We start from the raw sequence: 19,578 nt of genomic DNA on the forward strand, positions 1-19,578 counted from the left end.
TGCCCTTAAAAGTCCTTCCCTTTCCTCCCTTTTCATGGCATTCTATAGTTTGGCTAGGATATTGTTGTCCTCTTAACAATAATCAAAAATTCTCTTAATCATAATTGGATTGTCATGAAATTTTCCAAGGGTTAGGAAGTACATAGCATGTTCCTGTCCCATCACTTTTCCGTATTCATGACTGTGGGCTGTGACTCATTTAATCAGAGACCTATATGGGACCACTGGGATGAGACTATTCTCTTGAGCCTGGTCAGTTACCCCTGTGTATACAATAGAGGAAATGACTCTTTCCTCTCTGAATCTACAGCTAGGAAGCAGCTTATTAGTGAGGGATAATGGGTCCTCTGTGACCCTCCTTCATCCATTTCTGGCTGTTCATTCTCTGTACTCATCAACATGTTGAGAGTTTGTGACTGCAATGGCTGTGCATTACTCAGAAGAGGACATTTCAGCTAGTAGGTGATGGTGCATGCCTTTAATCCCAGCACTTGGGAGGCAGAAGCAGGCAGAGCTCTGTGAGTTTGAGACCAGCCTTATCCACAATTAGTTCCAGTACAGTCAGGACTGTTGCACAGAGAAATCTTCTCTCAGAAAACAACAACAGCAACAACAACAACAAAAGAAGATGACTTTTCATAGCCAGGTTGCCTTTTGCCTCCCTTCAGCTGGAAGCTAAGGTTAAGTAACCCCTGAAAATAAAGAAATAAAGTTGAGCTTTTATAGCTGAGATTCTATTACCTTAGCTCTCTAATATTTGCAGTAGTCCCTCAGTGGCACTTTTATAACCAATTTTTCTCTGAAACCTCTGACTGATGTGCAGAAGTTCAAAGACGTATGGAAAAAATTTTAAATCCATGGGGATTCCTGGTCCAGGTAATGTGGCTGCTGTAACCTCTCTTTTGGTATGCCCATTTAAAATGAAAGTTGTGTTGACTCAGGTTTTCCAATAGGAGGTTCAAGAATGAATCCTTCAGGTCCAAGAAAGTGTACATCAGTTTTTCTAGAGTAATCAGACTCATGAGATTCGGAGTTCTGGGTTACTTCACATGCAAGAGAGGTGTGTTTCAGTGTGATTGGCCTGGCACCATCATTCCTATCTTTCTAAGACAGGCAGTACAGAATGCAATTTCCCTTTTTTCAGGGCCATTGTGTAGTTTTAAATCTTAACAGGGGAGGCTGCACTTCCTAGTTATGTAATTGTAGGTTCTTAGTGTTGGGCCAGTCCTGGGGAGTCAGTTTTCACCCAAATCCCTAAAAATCTTCATTCTGATTGTTGGCTATCTATTAGTGTAACTGTCTCATCATCAAAGTAGGTGACAATGGCTATCTATTCTATTTACCTTCCCAAAGGAGGTCTGTCTATCTCTTCCTTCTAGTTTGTTACTAATGTGTGTATTTCTTTAGAGTTAGATTTGTGATCCTTGACATCACAGCTAATATTAACATACCAGCAAATGCATATAATGTTTATCTTTCTGAGTCAAGCATACAGGTAAAAGGATGATTTTTTTCTAGTTCCACCCATTTGCCTACAAATTTCATGATGTAATTTTTTTTACCTGCTGAGTGATACTTTATTGTATAAATGCACCACATTTTTTTGTGCATTCTTTTTTTGAGGGACAATTCCCATCTCATAGAATACAGGTTTTAAAATTATATCCTTAGGATTCCAGGTATTTCCTCAGTGTTTGCTGTTATATCTTCCTTTTTATTTTTCATTTTGTTAATTGGAATATTTTCCCTTCCCCTTTTAGTTAATTTGGATACAAGTCTGACAATTTGATCGTCTCAGAGAACCAACTGTGTTTTGTTGATTCTTTGTATTTCTTCTCTGTTCTATCAATTTCAGCCTCGAATTTTAGTTTTTCTTAGCCATCCACTCCTTTTGGGTGTGATTTCTTCTTTTTATTCTCCCATGCATATAGTATATATGATTCTATATTTCTTAAATGTGCATAGCATTAAGTCACCAGCTAATCTAGGACCTCCTTGTCTCAGTGACTGCTTGTTTTCTTCTTTATTTTTTGTTTTCTTTATTTTTTAACCCTGTCCTCCTACCCTTATTCCTGTGTGTTCTGGTCATCCAGTAACATAGTTCCTCCAACATTACAATATCTCCTCAACTTCTCCAAACAATTTTACCACCTTGAGATCAAGTATTCAAATTCCTGAGACTATAGAGCATACATTCAAACTATCATACCCTTGCACTCCTTATCTCCCTCTCACCTTGATTACTCACCCACACCAAATTGTTTTCCCACAATTATGTCTTTTTCTTACCCCTCCATACTGAACTATGCACTTCTCTCTCATGGATTCTGGGCAAAGGGAGTTCATAGCCCTTAGTTTTGAACCCATGAAATCACCTAGGCTTTGGCTGACAGTTTCAAACCAATGGTCATACAGATAACAGGTTTCAAGGTGAAACAGCAGAGATAAACTCTATTCTAAAGGGACTCAGATGCATGTACTGAACACCTACAGTACAATGGGGCTAAAGGATGCAATGGAAAGAGCAGAAGGAACCTTGAAACTTTGCAACGAGTGCTTGAGCTTGAGGATAACTGGTCTACTTCAAGAAGTCAAGTAGAGGTTCCACATGTACTTGCCTACACACGTTTTCCATCTTTCTCTTAGCTACTGTCTTAGTCACTGTTCTATTGTTGTGAGAAGACACCACTACCAAACTAACTATTATGAAAGTAAGCATTTAATTGGAGGTTTACTTACAGTTTCAGAGGTTTATTCCATTAGCATCATGGTGGGGAACACATGGTACTGGAGCGGTATCTGTTAGCTGTATCATGATCAGAAGGCTGATAGAATGTGTAACTGGGTCTGCCTTGGGCTTTTGAGATATCAAAGCCCACACCCAGTGATACTCTTCCTTCAAAATCGCCAGATCTTCTAATTTTTGTAATCAAGTCAGAGTTCCATTTGTTTCTTACTTAGCATTCAAAGATATGTATGTGCCTATGTGGACTCTCTTACTCAAACCACCACAGACATACACACTGATATTTGGGGGGAAAAAGAGTCTAGGATTGTGGTGTTGATTTGATTGGTTGGCATGGTGACAGATCTGGAAACAAGATCCTCCCCCACATCATCTCTCACAAACAGCAAGAGCCTTAACATTTGCAAAACATGTAAGTCCATGTGATGAGCTATCATGGTGATAAAGGTAAATAAAAATCACTATAGACCCTGAGTTGACTAAGGAAACATTCTAGGGCCCAGGATCCTATACAATACTGAGGTCTTCAGCCTCAGTGTCCTTGATAACAACCATTTAAGATTTGCAGTCTCAGGGAGTGATCTTGCACAAATAGCATTGGAGATTTGAACTCACTGGATGCTCAAACTACCCAAACCCACAAAAAGCAGAGTGGTTGCCAGGGGAATCACACAAACACTTAGAGATCCCCCTCTCATTCAAGACCAGGCACATAGATCTTGTCCAAGACTGAGGCTATATTAGGACAGAAAGACTCCTGTTTTCTACCATGGATAGTAACAGTAATAATCCTCAGCTATTTGGGCACTGATGGACACACAGAATTGGAGGACTAAGTCAGCAGAGTCCACCCAGATATGTGCTTAATGATTGTGGAGCACAAAAGGTGGACCACAAATGTAGTACCAAGGGACAAGGATGGTAGACCAACACAGACTCCATTTCCTAGGGAGTTGCTGTTCTTAAAACCAGGGACAATACTACTACCGCTGTGACTCAATATCTGATCCACCAGAGAAGCCTGGTACAGTGCCCTTGGAGGTCCCCAGTCATCAAAGGGAAAATTTCATCACTGTAGCTCTTCTCACCACTAGAGAGTAGCACATGCTCCTGCTGAGACTGATGTCTGTGGGGCAAATGGTGTGACTGAGTTCACAGCACTGAGTGTAGGTCTCTTAGTTCAAAAGAAACATCTCAGCTCTGGCTAAAGCTCAGATAGAGCATCTGTTAAGCATTCAACAGCCTCTGGGTTCAGAGAGAGGGAATATCTTCCTACTTATTCTCAGGCCAGGGAAAGCATGAAAGTTGATAGATTGTGGGAGTACTCCCTTTGGAGTGGATGTAGTGAAAATTTTAGGATATACTGTACTGTCTGTGTTTTCCTTGAGGTATATAAGTGATGCACATAGAGAAATAGAATTTAAAGATATATGTAATAAAATTATAGTTTTAATATAAAGGGACAAAATACCATTGCCTTTGGTTCACTAGAACCTATGGACTCAGGACCCAAAGTAGATAATACTAGGTGACCTCCATCAGTCATGTGACACAAAACAAATATGTATTTCCTATGATTTCTCTCATACATGGTGCTTATGTAGACAATCTTCCTAGAGCAGATTTTTTTTTTACCAGTGAAAACAATAACGATGTATTACAAATCACCTAGGTCTATTGTTGAATATTGTAAGCCTGGCACTCAGGAAACAGAGGCAGGAGGATTCACAATATTTAGAGGTCAGTCTGGTGTATTTTGAGTTCAGGCAAGGCAGAGCTACATATAGAGAAACCTACTTATAAAAAAGAGGAGGTTGAGCAGGAGGATTAGAAGAAGGAGGACAGGGAGGAAGAGAAGGAGTAGGAATAGGAGGAGGAAGAAGAAGAGGTGAAGAGGAGGATGATAATGATGATGATGATAATAAATATCCAAGATTTATTATTGCTGTTTAGTGGACCTGCCTCTAGGCAGCCCAGGGCTCAAAGGAAAACCCATGGCCTTGACATAAGCTAAAGCTTTTCTATCTGAGGGAGTTAGGAAAATAAGGACACTCACACAGTCTCTTGATGGCTTCCTTCTTTATTTACCAGCCTCTTCTGATGGACTGATTTGGCTGGGCTAGGCTGGTTCTCTCACAGCCATATAAAAACACATTTATCAATTTTTAAATAAGTATTTTTATTTTATACTTAATTTAATTTTACATATCAGCCATGGATTCGCCTGTCCTCCCACCTCCTAAGTCCCAGCCTCCCCCCCAACCTGCCCCTCATTCCTACCTCCTCCAAGCAGGTCTCCCTTGGGGAATCAGTGCTGCTTGGTACATTCAGTTGAGGCAGGTCCAGTCCCCTTTTCCTTGCACCAAGGCTGAGCAAAGTGTCTCAGCATAGGCCTAGGTTCCAAAAAGCCAGCTCATGCACCAAGGACAGGTCCCAGTCCCACTGCCTGGGGGCCCCCTAAACAGTTCAAGCTCATCAACTGTCTCATTTATGCAGAGGGCCTGGTCCAGTTCCATTGGAGCCCCTCAGCTTTTGGATCATAGTTCATGTGTTTCCACTAGGTTGGCTAGTTGTTCTTGTGCTTTTTCCAATTATAGTCTTGATATCACTTGCTCATATAATCCCTCCTCTCTCTCGCTGGCTGGACTCCTGGAGCTCCACCTAGAGCTTGGCCATGGATCTTTGCATCTGATTTTACCAGCCACTGGATGAGAGTTCTATCATGACAGTTAGGGTGTTTGGCCATCTGATCACCAGAGTAGGTCAGCTCAGGCACTCTCTCAACCATTGCCATTAGTCTATAGTGGAGGTATCTTTGTGGATTTCTTGGTACCTCTCTAGCACTCTGCTTCTTCCTATTTCCATGGGGTCTTCATTTATTTATCATGGTATTTCTTTCCTTGTTCTCACACTCTGTACCTAATCCAGCTGGGACCTCCCATTCTCTGAAGCTCGCTTTTCCCCGAATCTTGCCCTCTATTACTCCACCTCACCTCCAGTTTGCTCCTGTAGATCTCATCCATTTCTCTGTCATCGGGTGATCCCTGTGTCTTTATTAGGGTCCTCTTTACTAGGTAGCCTCCCTGGAGTTGTGAGTTGCCAACAGGTTATCCTTTGGTTTTCATCTAGTATCCACATATGAATGAGTACATACCATGTTTGTCTTTCTGAGTCTGGGTTGCCTCACTCAGGATGATTTTTTCTAGTTCCATCCATTTGCCCGCAAACCACTTGATTTCATTGTTTTTCTCTGCTGAGTAATAATCCATTGTGTATATGTATCACATTTTCTTTATCCATTCTTCAATTGAAGGACATCTAAGTTGTTTCCAGGTTCTGATTATTACAAATGATGCTGCTCTGAACATAGTTGAGCATGTGTCCTTGTGGTATGCTTGAACATTCCTTGGGTATATGCTCAAGAGTGGTAGAGCTCTGTCTTAAGGGAGGTTGAGTCCAATTTTCTAAGAAAGAGCCATATTGATTTTCAAAGTGGCTGTATATGTTTGCATTCCTACCAACCAGTGGAGGAGTGTTCCCCTTGCTCCACATCCTCTATAACATAAGCTGTCTTAAGTGTTTTTGATCTTAGCCATTCTGACAGGTTGAAGAAAATATCTCAGTGTCATTTTGATTTGTATTTCCCTGATGACTAATGATGTTGAACCATTCCATAAATGTCTTTCAGCCATTTGAGGTTCTTTTGTTGAGAATTCTTTGTTTAGCTCTATAGCCCATTTATTAACTGGACTGTACCATGGAAAAAACAAAGTATCTTCAACAAATGGGCTTTTTGATGTCTAATTTCTTGAATTCTTTATATATTCTGGAGATCAGCCCTCTGTTAGATGTAGGGTTGGTGAAGATCTTTTCCCATTTGTAGACTGTCATTTTGTCTTATTGACTATGTTCTTTGCTCTACAAAAGTTTCTCTGTTTCAAGAGGTCCCATTGATTAATTGTTTCTCTCAGTATCTATGATACTGGAGTTATGTTTAGGAAGTGATCTCTGGTGCCAATGCATTCAAGACTACTTCCCATTTTCTCTTCTATCAGGTTTAGAGTAACTGGATTTATGTTGAGGTCTTTGATCCACTTGGACATAAGTTTTGTGCATGGTGACAGATATGGATCTATTTGCAGTCTTCTACATGTTGACATCCAGTTATGCCAGCACCATTTCTTGAAGATACTTTGTTTTTTTCCATGGTACAGTTTTGGCTTCTTTGTCGGAAATCATACGTTCATTGGTCTTTGGAAGAATGTCAGGGTCTTTAGTTCAGTTCCATTGGTCCACATGTTGGTGTTTATGCCAATACCAAGCTGTTTTTTTTTAATCACTGTAGCTCTATAGCAGAGCTTGAAATCAGGGATCATGATGCCTCCAGAACTTGTTTTATTGTACAGGATTTGTTTAACTATCCTGTGTTTTTTGTTTTTATTATATGAAGTTGAGTATTGTTCTTTCCAGGTCTGTGAAGAATTTTGTTGGAATTTTGATGGGATTGCATTGAATCTGTAGATTGCTTTGGGTAAGATTGCCATTTTTTTTACAACACCATTCAGTTCAACATAATAGCCACAGATTCCCCTGTTCTCCCCCTCTTGCCCCCCCTCCCCCCAGCCCACCCCCCATCTCCATCTCCTCCAGATCAAGGTCTCCCCCGAGGACCGGGGTCAACCTGGTAGACTCAGTCCAGGCAGGTCTATTCCCCGCTCCCAGACCAAGCCAAGTGTCCTGCATAAGTCCCAGGATTCAAAGAGCCAACTCATGCAACGAGCCCAGGATCCGGCACCAATGCACAGCTGCCTCCCAAACAGATCAATCCAAATGACTGTCTCACGCATTCAGGGGGCCTGATCCAGTTGGGGGCCCCTCAGCCTTTGGTTCATAGATCCTGTGCTTCCATTCATTTGGTTATTTGTCCCTGTGCTTTATCCAACCTTGGCTTCAACAATTCTCGCTCATATAAACCCTCTTCTTTCTCATTAATTAGACTCCCAGTGCTCCAGCAGAGGCCCAGCCGTGGATGTCTGCATTCAGATTTCTCAGTCCTTGGATGGGGTTTATGGCACAACTATCAGGGTGTCTGGCCATCCCATCACCAGAGTAGGTCAATTCCTGCCATCTCGTGACCATTGCCAGCAGTCTTTTGTGGGGGTATCTTTGTGGATCTCCGTGGGCCTCCCTAGCTCTCTGCTTCCTCCCCTTCTCACCTTCTCATGTGGTGTTCATTTACAATGGTCTCCTATTCCTTGTTCTCCCTTTCTTTTCTTGATCTAGCTAGGATCTCCCACTCTCTTTCCCTTGACCGTCGCCCTTCATTGTTCCCACTCATGATCAGGCTGTTCATGTAGATCTCGTCCATTTCTCCGTGTCTTTTTTTGGGGTCCCGTTTTCCAGGTAGCCTCACTGGTGATGTGAGTAGCAGTCCAGTCATCCTTGTTCCACATCTAGCATCTTCCTATGAGTGAGTACATACCATATTTGTCTTTCTAAGTCTGGGTTACCTCACTCAGGATGATTTTTTCTAGATCCATCCATTTGCCTGCAAACCTCATGATGTCATTGTTTTTCTCTGCTGAGTAGTATTCCATTGTGTATATGTGCCACAATTTATTTATCCATTCTTCAGTTGAAGGGCATCTAGGTTGTTTCCAGGTTTTGGCTATTACAAACAATGCTGATATGAATATAGCTGAGCAAGTGCTCTTGTGGTATGATTGAGCATTTCTTCGGTATATGCCCAGGAGTGGTATAGCTGGATCTTGGGGGAGATTGATTCCCAATTTTCTAAGAAAGCGCCATATTGATTTCCAAAGTGGTTGTACAAGCTTGCATTCCCACCAGCAGTGGAGGAGAGTTCCCCTAGTTCCACATCCTCTCCAGCATAAAGTGTCTTCAGTGTTTTTGATCTTAGCCACTCTGACAGGCGTAAGGTGGTATCTCAGAGTTGTTTTGATTTGCATTTCCCTGATGATTAGGGATGTTGAGCAATTCCTTAAATGTCTTTTAGCCATTTGGGTTTCCTCTGTTGAGAATTCTCTGTTTAATTCTAAAGCCCATTTCTCAAATGGACTGTTGGTCGTTTTGATGTCTAATTTCTTGAGTTCCTTATATATTCTGGATATCAGTCCTCTGTCACATGTGGGGTTGGTGAAGATCTTTTCCCATTCTGTAGGCTGTCGCTTTGCCTTGTTGACCATATCCTTTGCTCTACAAAAGCTTCTCAGTTTCAAGAGGTCCCATTGATTGATTGTTTGTCTCAGTGTCTGTGCTACTGGTGTTATATTTAGGAAGTGATCTCCTATGCCAATGCATTCAAGACTACTTCCTACTTTCTCTTCTAGCAGGTTCAGAGTAGCTGGATTTATGTTGAGGTCTTTGATCCACTTGGACTTAAGTTTTGTGCACGGTGACAGATTTGGATCTATTTGCAGCCTCCTACACGTTGATATCCAGTTATGCCAGCACCATTTGTTGAAGATGCTTTCTTTATTCCATTGTACACTTTTGGCTTCTTTGTCAAAAATTATATGTCCATAGGTGTGTGGGTTAATGTCAGGGTCTTCAATTAGATTCCATTGTTCCACTTGTCAGTTTTTATAAGATTGCCATTTTTATTATGTTATTCTTACCTATCCATGAGCATGGGAGATCTTTCCATTTTCTGACATATTCATCTTCTTTCTTTAGAGACTTAAAGTTCTTTTCATACAAGTCCTTTGCTTGCTTAGTTAGAGTTACCACAAGGTATTTTTATATCATTTGTGGCTATTTAAAAGGGTGATGTTTCTCTGATTTCTTTTTCAGACCATTTATCATTTGCATATAGAAGGCTACTGATTTTTTTGTGTTAATCTTGAATCCTACTTCATTGCTGAAGGTGTTTTTAAGCTATGGAGTTCCTTGGTTGAATTTTTGGGGTCACTTATGTATACTATCATGTGATCTGCAAATAGTGAAAGCTTCCTTTCCTATTTCAATCTCTTTCATCTCCTTATGTTGTCTTATTGCTTTTAGTAGAACTTCAAGTACGTATGGGGAGAGCAGAAAGCCTTGTCTTGTACCTGATTTTAGTGGAATGGCTTTGAATTTCTCTCCATTTAATTTGTTGTTGGCTGTTGACTTGCTGCAAATTGCCTTTGTTATGTTCCCTGTGCTCCTGATCTCTCCAAGACCTTTACCTTAAAAGGGTGTTGGATTTTGTTAAAGGCCTTTTCAGTATCTAGTGAGGTGATCATGTGTTTTTTTTCAGTTTTTTTATATGGTGTATTACATTGACAACATTGACAGACTTTCATATGTTGAATCATCTTTGCTTCTCTGGGATGAAGTCTACTTGATCATGGTGCATAATTGTTTTGATGTGTTCTTGGAGTCTGTTTGCCAACATTTTATTGAGTATTTTTACATCAATGTTCATGAGGGAGATTGGTCTGTAGTTTTCTTTCTTTATTGAACCTTTGTTTGGCTTGGGAATCAGGGTAATTGTAGCCTCATAGAAGGAGTTTGGTAACATTCATTCTATTTCTATTGTGTGGAACAATTTAAAGAGTATTGGTATTAACTCTTCTTTGAAGACTTGGTAGAATTCTGTGCTGAAACAACTTAGTCCTTGGCATTTTTTGGTTGGGAGACTTTTAATCACTGTTTCTATTTCCTCAGAGGTTACTGGTCTATTTAAATAGTTTATCTGGTCTTGATTTAACTTGGATATTAAGGGATGGGGACAAGGCTGGGATCAAATGCTTGATGTGAAACTCACAAGGTATAAAAAAAGATTTTTTAACAAAGAGGAGAGCCAGCTGGTTGTGGTGGTGCACATCTTTAATCCCAGCTCTCAGGAAGCAGAGACAGACAGATCTCTGTGATTTCAAGGCCATCCTGGTCTACAAAGTGAGTTTCAGTCTATTCATGGCTATTACATATGGAAATCCTTTCTCATAAAACCAAAAATCAATCAATCAATCAACCAATCAGAGGAGACTGATACTATCCAAGAGCCCAGTTATCTCTGTTTTGTCAATCTATCCCTTTTCTCTTGGTTCACTTTGTGTGCTCCCCATTACTCCTGACAAGAAAGTCCCTGAGTCACTGAGAAATGTCAGAGGTGGGTGAAATTAAAATGACCTTATTTTCTCCCTGAGACAAAAAATTACTTTCCTCCTTCCCTACATGTTGTGATTCTTGGAGAAATTTTCTGACCATAAAGTGGGTGAGGAAGACCACAATCTTTGGGTTGGGTGGGTCCTGTGTTGAATTCTTTTGCATCAACTCTGCTTCTTCAAATGTCTGTGATTCACAGAGTCTATTAGAATATATGTTCATGGAACTTGAAATTCTTCCTTCTAACACAGGATCAAAGTATGAGGCTTCTATCTACTGATGACATCAGTATAGGATTAGGAAGATTTTTCCATGGAGGAGAGTGTATGGAAAGTGCCCACAAGCCTGTTCCCTTTGGGAAAGCTCTGGCCAAATAATAGTAGAAAGCCCAAGAAGATACCTGGGCACTTATATCCTAAATTTAATACATCTAACCTAACCCATGTAAGGCCATCATTATTTAACACAAAATCCAGACAAACACATTGTAAGAAAACAAAATGAAGCTAGGGGGTGGTGGTGCACACTTTTAATGCCAGCATTTAGGAGGCTGGGGCAGGAGGATCTATGTGAATTCAAGGCTAGCACCTTGTCTACAGAACAAGTACCAGGACAGTCAGAACTACACAGAGAAACCCTGTCTTTAAAAAAAACTGTACATGAATGTCTTTTAAAAACATAAATACAAAATCCTCAACAAATATTATTTATATGCCACTAAACAAAATCCCAGGTAATGACAGGCCACAAATAAGATGGTGATCCCATGGGATCTCATCACCTGTACAACTGTACCTCTGTGATAGTCTATGATGTTTACATAATGAAAAGCATTCCCTAATACGCCTTTGTTACCATATACTCTATTGTAAGTCATGTAAATTTAATTATGTGTAAAAAAGATTAATACATCATGAACAAACAAGATTGACCCTGTTATAAAAAGCTGGTTCAACAACCCAAAAGCCAGTGTCACCCACCATAGCGACACAGTAAAAGTGGAAATAAACATAATAAAGTTATGAAGGGAAAAAGAGAAATAACATCTGCCAATGCCCCAAATCTGTTTACAATGAACACTCACCATAAACTAAGGATAGATAACTCTTTCTGTTGAATAAGATCATATTAAAGAAACCTAAAATTAGCACCATATTTTTGGTGGTGAGAAATGAGATAGTTCACATTAAGTTGGGAAGAACACAGCAATACCCAGTTTCTCCAGGAAAATTCAACCTTGTACTTGAAGTCCCAGGTAATGAAGTAAGATCAGGAAATGAAGGTTACCGATTCTGAAGGAAGACTGACATCTGTCAATTTTGCTTGTTGCCTGGTTATCTATGTTGAAATTCTAACTTATTTCACAAATTAACTTTGTAGGATTAAACAGTGATTATTTTTTCAGATTTTATTTTTTATTTGGATGTGTGTATATGGATGTTATACCTTCATGAAAGTTCAAATTCACAAGGCCAGAAGATGTTGGATTCCTTAGACCTGGATGCATCCTGTGGATGCGGGAAACTGAGCCAGGGTCCTCTGGAGGAGCAGACAGTGTTCTTGACCACTGAGCCATTTCTCCAGTGCCCTAATTGAATTTGATTGAAGGTAAATCAATATCATGTATCATTTCCAAATTTCTCACACACATTTTTTCATGTGTGTTATGAAGTTGACCATGAAGAGATTACATTATTTATAGCAATCAGGAAATGTTGCATATCAGAACACACTTAGAAAAAAGCCATGTCAACAGTAGCCCACCAGAGAACTCCTTCAAGCACCAGTGTTTTGATGAGTGGCAATTCTTTACATTAAAGGAAAAACCACACAATGAGCATATAGTGAAGACTGAAGGGTTTGAGGGTCCCAGAGAATGTTCCAGTACTTGATCTTTTATTCAGTCATGTTTCCTTTTAGAATCTTACTTATGCTCATAGTTATTGTTTTTGAGCCAAATACTTTGGTCTCACTAGAAAGGACAGAATCTCAAAATGCAATGGGGAGTGTTGTGATTCATAGTTAAGGAAAATGTTACTTTATAGTGAGAGAAATTAAAAGATGCAGGAGAGTAACGATGCAACCAGGCTTTAGGGAAGGAATTTCCCTTTGTGTCATGTAGTAAGGAGAGAGAAGACATCAGTCAAAAAAAGTCCACAGCATGGTAAAAAGAAACTTGATCTAGTAGGAAAAAGTTCTGTACCCTAACACTCAGACCTCTCTCTGAAAACAAAACCCATTTGTACCCTGACCAATACTAAGAACCGTATATAATATAAAACCCAGATTTTCTAACAGAAACCCTTTTAATCCTAAGGCCTATTTCTCAGAATCTATCATCAAAGAGGGATGTGGCCATCTCTTCTGTTTATCTCCCAGGTCCATATCAGATCTGTCTCTGGCTGGGCCAAGACTTTAATTGCAGACTCCCCCAAACCAGGAAGACAAAGCCCACAATAGCCATCAAAATGAGGTTGTCCATTATATGATTCTGGGGTTTTCAGGCTCTAGATTGTATACAAACAGGTAAGGCCACACCAAAGTCACTCCCAGAAGAGTGTATATCTACTCTCAGCATCTGACCACTGGATAAGAAAAACTTGATTCTTTGCGTCCATCCCTTAATAAAGAACTCCGGTTATAATCACTGTTCATTAATTTCAATCATCTCAATTTGCCTATAAAAAGACAAAAGCTAAGAGAATGGATACAGTACCAGGATCCATCATTCTGCTGCATACAAGAAACACACCTCAACTTCAAAGACAGACACTACCTCAGAGTAAAAGGCTAGGAAAAGACTTTCCAATCAAATGGACTTAAAGGCAAGCTAGTGTAGCTATCCTAATGTATAAAAAACAGATTTCAAACTAAAACTAATCAAAAGAGATTCAAAGAACATTATATATTCATCACGTGGAAATCCACAAGATGAAGTCTCAATTCTGAACATTTATGACCCAAATACAAAGGCACCCACATGTGAAAACAACAACAAAAGCAAAAAACATTACTAAAGCTTAAAAAGCACGTCAAACCCCACACACTACTAGTGGGAGAGTTCAACACCCCACTCTCACCAATGGACAGATCTGCCAGATTGAAACTTAACAGAGAAATAAGGGACCTAACAGAATTTATAATTTAATGGAGTTAATACATATCGACAGAACATTCCACCCCAACACAAAAGAATATACCTTCTTCTCAGCACCCCATGGAATGTTCTCTAAAATTGATCACATACATGCTCAGTTACAAATTAAATCTCAACAAGATACAAAAAAAATGGAAAACCTCCTGTATTTTATTGGACAATCATGGCTTAAAGTTAGATTTCAACTACAACAAAAATTACAGAACCCCTACAATCTTTTTTTTAATTTTATTCATTTTATTTTACAATATAATTTAGTTCTACACATCAGCCAAGGATTCCTTTGTTCTCCCCCCTCCCGCCGCCCTCCCCTTCCCCCCAGCCCACCCCCCTTTCCCACCTCCTCCAGGGCAAAGCCTCCCCCGAGGATTGAGATCCACCTGGTAGACTCAGTCCAGGCAGGTTCAGTCCCCTCCTCCCAGGCTGAGCCAAGTGTCCCTGCATAAGTCCCAGGTTTCAAACAGCTATCTCATGCAGCGAGCCCAGGACCTGGTACCACTGCCTAGATGCCTCCCAAACAGATCAAGCCTATCAACTCTCTCACCTATTCATAGGGCCTGATCCAGTTGGGGGCCCCTCAGCCTTTGGTTCATAGTTCATGTGTTTCCTTTCGTTTGGCCATTTGTCCCTGTGCTTTATCCAACCTTGGTCTCAACAATTCTTGCTCATACAAACCCTCCTCTTTCTCACTAATTGGACTCCTGGAGCTCCACCCAGGGACTAGCCGTGAATCTCTACATCCAGTTCCTTCAGTCATTGGATGAAGTTTCTAGCATGACAATTAGGGTGTTTGGCCATCCTATCACCAGAGTAGGTTAGTTCGGGTTGTCTCTTGACCATTGCCAGCAGTCTATTGTCGGGATATATTTGTGGATTTCTGTGAACCTCTCAAGCACTTTGCTTCTTCCTATTCTCATGTGGTCTTCATTTACCATGGTCTCCTATTCCTTGTTCTCCTTCTCTGTTCTTGATACAGTTGGGATCTCCTGCTCCCCCAAGCTCTCTTTCCCTGGACCCTCACCCTTCATTACCCCCACTCATGTCCAGGCTGTTCATGTAGATCTCATCCATTTCTCCATCATTGGGCAATCCCTGTGTCTTTCTTGGGGCCCTTTTTCTAGGTAGCCTCCCTGGTGATGTGAGAAGAATTCCAGTCATCCTTGTTCCATGTCTAGTATCCTCCTATGAGTGAGTACGTACCATGTTTGTCTTTCTGAGTCTGGGTTACCTCACTTAGGATGATTTTTTTTTTTTACAAAATAGTAATTATTTATATTTTCAAAAAGAAAATATTAACATTTGGAAGTCTCCCCTTTGGAAGAGGGGCCAATCAGAAGTGACAGGATGGCTCCTATGTAGGCGACAAGTCAGGTACAAACAGCTGGGCAATCTGGTCTGGCATTTTTTTCACATAGCAATAATAATAAAATTTCTTTTTCTCTTATGTATTTTCTGGATTTGTTTCTTCTTCTTCTTCTTTTTTTTTTTTAGAAAAATGGAGGAGGAAGGGAAGAAAAAATAAAATCAGAAAAAAATGCAAAAAAAAAAAAACCATTTTCCATGATATCTAAAAACAGAACCATAGTTCTTGTCAAGACAGTATGAATTCTGGATGAATTATTTTTTCCAGTTTTCAACATCAATAAAGATTTTGCAAAAGCCACTACCATCAAAACCCTCCTCTTCCAGATCAAATCGCCTCCTCCCCTCTGCCTTCATGTGCCACTTTCGCTAAGAGGACGAATGGATGGGCTCTGTTCTTGCAAACAGTAAGTGCGAACAAGAGAGCTCTTCGGATACTTGAATGGTAGTGAGGAGTTTTCACAAATACCCAAGGTTTAGCACAGTTGGAAGGACTAAAATTTGCTTCTTTCAACATAAATACTACTGGAATCCACAAACTGATTTTTTTAAAAAAATTCTTCTTTCCTTTTCCCTTCTCTTAAAACTAAATGTCCTTTTTTTTTTCCTTTTTGCTGCAGGCACCTGACGATGTGCTCTGCTCAGTCAGATGCAGGCAGGTTTCTCCGAAGTACCACTCCTGGGATGTGCTCGGGGCCAGCGCCTAAACTGCATCCCAGTGTCAGACTTGGTCAGGCCACAGGGAACACGGTGACACGGCAACACGGTTTTCATTAGGTTGAGTAGCCCCAAGTCCTGGGACCTTCCCTCCCCCCCCCCCCCCGTTCCCCTAAGTTATTTAGTGCTGTTTTAAAGTCTGGGTCATGGTGCAGTCTTTCCCCGACACAGAGTAAAAGCTCCACAGATTACACTGTCTACCTGGTGGTCAGTGGCAGCAACGGTGGCTGCTGCTTCTGGAAAATAAATGGAGTCTCACAACTGGCAGGATCTTAGGACTGCTCCAGGCGTTTGCGTGGGGGCCCCAGGAAAGGGCATTGTGCGGAAGCCTGAGAGCGGTATGCTTCAGCCACTAAGTGGGGATGTGACACCACCATTGACTTCCACCCAGAGGTCTCCAAGACATCCGAAGCATGATAGTTGATGAAATCCACTGCCTGAGTTTTCAGTTGATCTGCACTGTGGAGGTCAGCCAGGATGAGAATTTCTGCAGCGTTCTCCACCGAGAGGTTAGTGCAGAGGGCATCCTCGCACATGACCTTCAAACTCTCCAGGGCATACTTGTCAGCAGCTGCCAGCAAATCATCAGCCATTTTGTCAAGGTTTGGAGCCTTCCCCGTGTAAATGAAGCACATCATTTCCTTGAAAACTTCAGGCTCCACGTCGTTAATTTCAACCCAATTCTTTTTGCTCTCCTCCATTTCGTGTTCAAACATGGCACCGAAAACTGGAGACCGAGCTTCTAGGATGGCCTTGTGAGCCTGGAATTCTTGGCCAGCCACACACAGGCAGCAGTCTGTGAATCGAGAATTCTCCCACAGCCCTCCTAATTCATCTGCCAGCCAGCACTCAGGAACCTTTACCATGTTCATGGTATTCTGTCCAGAAATATTGACAGAATCTTGTACTACACTCACCTCACAGAAGAGGGTGAGCTTGTCATCAGGGAGAAGCCCATTGGCCTCATCCAAGAGAAAATCTCTACGAATAAATTTTTTGAATCCCCGGTCTTTGCCTTGCACAAACATATAAGCTCGCTGACTCTCCATAGCTTTGGATTCTTCTCCCTTGGCATTCAGGATGGAGAACTTGAACTTTGCCCGAACTTCACTCTTTGGACAACTGACCAATAACAGGTAAAGTGACCGGTAATCTTTGCTTTCTTCATCCAGCCCTTTTGGGTTTACTCGCAAACACCTGTGCATAGCACCAGCTCTCTGCCACGGGACCACTCGACATTTCTGCCGGAGGTGGAGGACTTGGAACCCTTGACATCGCCATTTTGAAGGTTAAATTGGGTTTCCAAAGTCAGGGGGCAAAGATTTCTGGCTTTTCTTCACCCTGAGAACGGCGGCGACAGCAGCTGGTCCCTGTCCCCTTGTGCTCGCCTCATACTGCCCGCAACATCCGGGACCTGCCGGACCGCCAATACACAAACACACACTCTCAGAGCGGCGCGCGCGCGCACGCACACACATACACACACACACACATACACACACACACACACACACACACATACACACACACACACATACACACACACACACATATACACACTGACACACCACACCGGCCCGGGCGTCCTGTCCTAGGATGATTTTTTTTTTAGATCCATCCATTTGCCTGCAAACCTCATGATGTCATTGTTTTTCTCTGATGAGTAGTATTCCATTGTGTATATGTACCACATTTTATTAATCCATTCTTCAGTTGAAGGGCATCTAGGTTGTTTCCAGGTTCTGGCTAATACAAACAATGCTGATATGAACATAGATGAGCAAGTGCCCTTGAGGTGTGATTGAGCATTCCTTGGGTATATATGCCCAAGAGTGGGATAGCTAGCTGGGTCGTGTGGGAGATTAATTCCCAATTTTCTAAGAAAGCGCTATATTTATTTCCAAAGTGGTTGTATGACCCGTCCAGCAGGCCAGGTTATTCGAGGGTCTCGAGGAGGGACCACCTGTGAATCAATGGGGGGTGAGAGGGAAAGGAGACCAAGCGCGTGAAGAAAGACAAAGTCAGTCTGAGTTGCGTCAAGGTCTCGTTTATTGACTGGGTGTTAGAGCTTATAAACAGAGCTTCAGGTAGGGAGGGGGAGCAGGAGGATTGAGGAGAGGACAAAGAAAATTCCTAAGGGAGGGTCAGCAGGAGGTCGCTTTGGTCCCAGGCCCCTGCAGCTACCTGATTTAGTACAGGCTCCAAGAAGTTTATTTAATCGTACATTCCTTGGTTAGACTAAGAGCCTCCTATTAACACGAGGCTTGATAAATCGTGGAAGGTTACACAGGTTCAAGACACCGCTGTCCAGAGTCGGTCCCCAACAGTTCCCCCTCTTTTCTCAAAAATGGACCAAGTCCATGTGATCGGGGTTGCGGATGTCCGAGAGAGCCTCTGTCTTAGGCTATACAGGGGGACTCCCACGCATGGCAGGTGCCATGTTGAGCCAGTCTCAACGACCTCTGTAAGCTGTTGTCTCCTGTGTGGGCCCTGTATTATTCCCGTCATTGAGTACTCTCTAGCAAGACCGTGGGGACATTAGGGCTTTAGGATGCTGAATCTGAGTCCTTGATGGGGCTCCTGGCTGGCCTCCTAGGAATCTACTCTGTGATAATGAATCGAGACTTGTCGTGGTAAGGCCAAATCAATCTGATTTTTGATAAACTGAGTCAACCGCTGAAAGGCCCAGGGACAAAAGGTAATGAGAAGGAGAAGGAAAATAATCAGGGGGGCCAGGAGGGTGGGGATCATGGTAGAAAGCCAAGGGGATTCTTTAAAGCTTTTATATAGAAGGGCAAACCCTGCTCCTAAGAGCAAGAGCCGCATCTTACTGCAGCCCCATAAAGGCTAATAAAGGAAAAACCCATAAGATTACAATTCCCATAAATTTCGTTTCACAAGATCATGGTCTGGGTACAGAGTGATCACAGATGGATAATTTGCATCAACAGGTACATTTTTCCTGAAACCTCAAGGGGGTGGGGTATCAAGACGGGATTGGAGTTTACACAAAGGTCACAGTGGTCCTTTCTGGAACACCTGCAACTATCCCAGTCACAGTTGAGCACATCTCTTAACAGAAATCTCTTTACATTGTTATATGGTTGCAGGGGAGATTCAACAATGGCTAAGTCAGGTTGCTCTTGGAACTAGATTTTTAGTTTCTCATTTCCTGGTGCTTGAAGTTTATTCTTTTCCTGAGGCTTGGGGATGTAAGCCTGAAGGGCTAGGGTCTTTCATTCCCCCATTTTCTTTTTGGCAAATTTTAATCTTAAAATTATGGCATTACATTTGGTACCTCATGGCCTATTTTAGTAACTCATGGCCTGTAATGGCCATGCATAGTTCATGTATAATTAACCATCTGGTCTCTATGCCAGGGAGTTTTCTTTTGACCCAGCATTTCAGCCTTTTTTGAACAAGGAAAATGGGATGATGTATTTTCTTTCTGGAACTGCTTCAAGCTGGCATTGGGGTGTCGTTATCA

General features: G+C 41.6%; 1 protein-coding gene and 1 pseudogene across 1 annotated transcript in view; one reads left to right on the forward strand and one right to left on the reverse strand.

Annotated features, from left to right (window-relative positions):
• Positions 1-19,578, forward strand: part of LOC102912671 (leukocyte immunoglobulin-like receptor subfamily A member 6) — a 119,262-nt gene that overhangs the window by 11,857 nt on the left and 87,827 nt on the right. The gene's annotated exons all lie outside the window — the stretch shown is intronic.
• Positions 16,192-17,440, reverse strand: LOC102904442 (speckle-type POZ protein pseudogene; annotated as a pseudogene).

Source organism: Peromyscus maniculatus, chromosome 1 (genome assembly GCF_049852395.1).
Source record: "Peromyscus maniculatus bairdii isolate BWxNUB_F1_BW_parent chromosome 1, HU_Pman_BW_mat_3.1, whole genome shotgun sequence".
Taxonomy (NCBI): domain Eukaryota; kingdom Metazoa; phylum Chordata; class Mammalia; order Rodentia; family Cricetidae; genus Peromyscus; species Peromyscus maniculatus.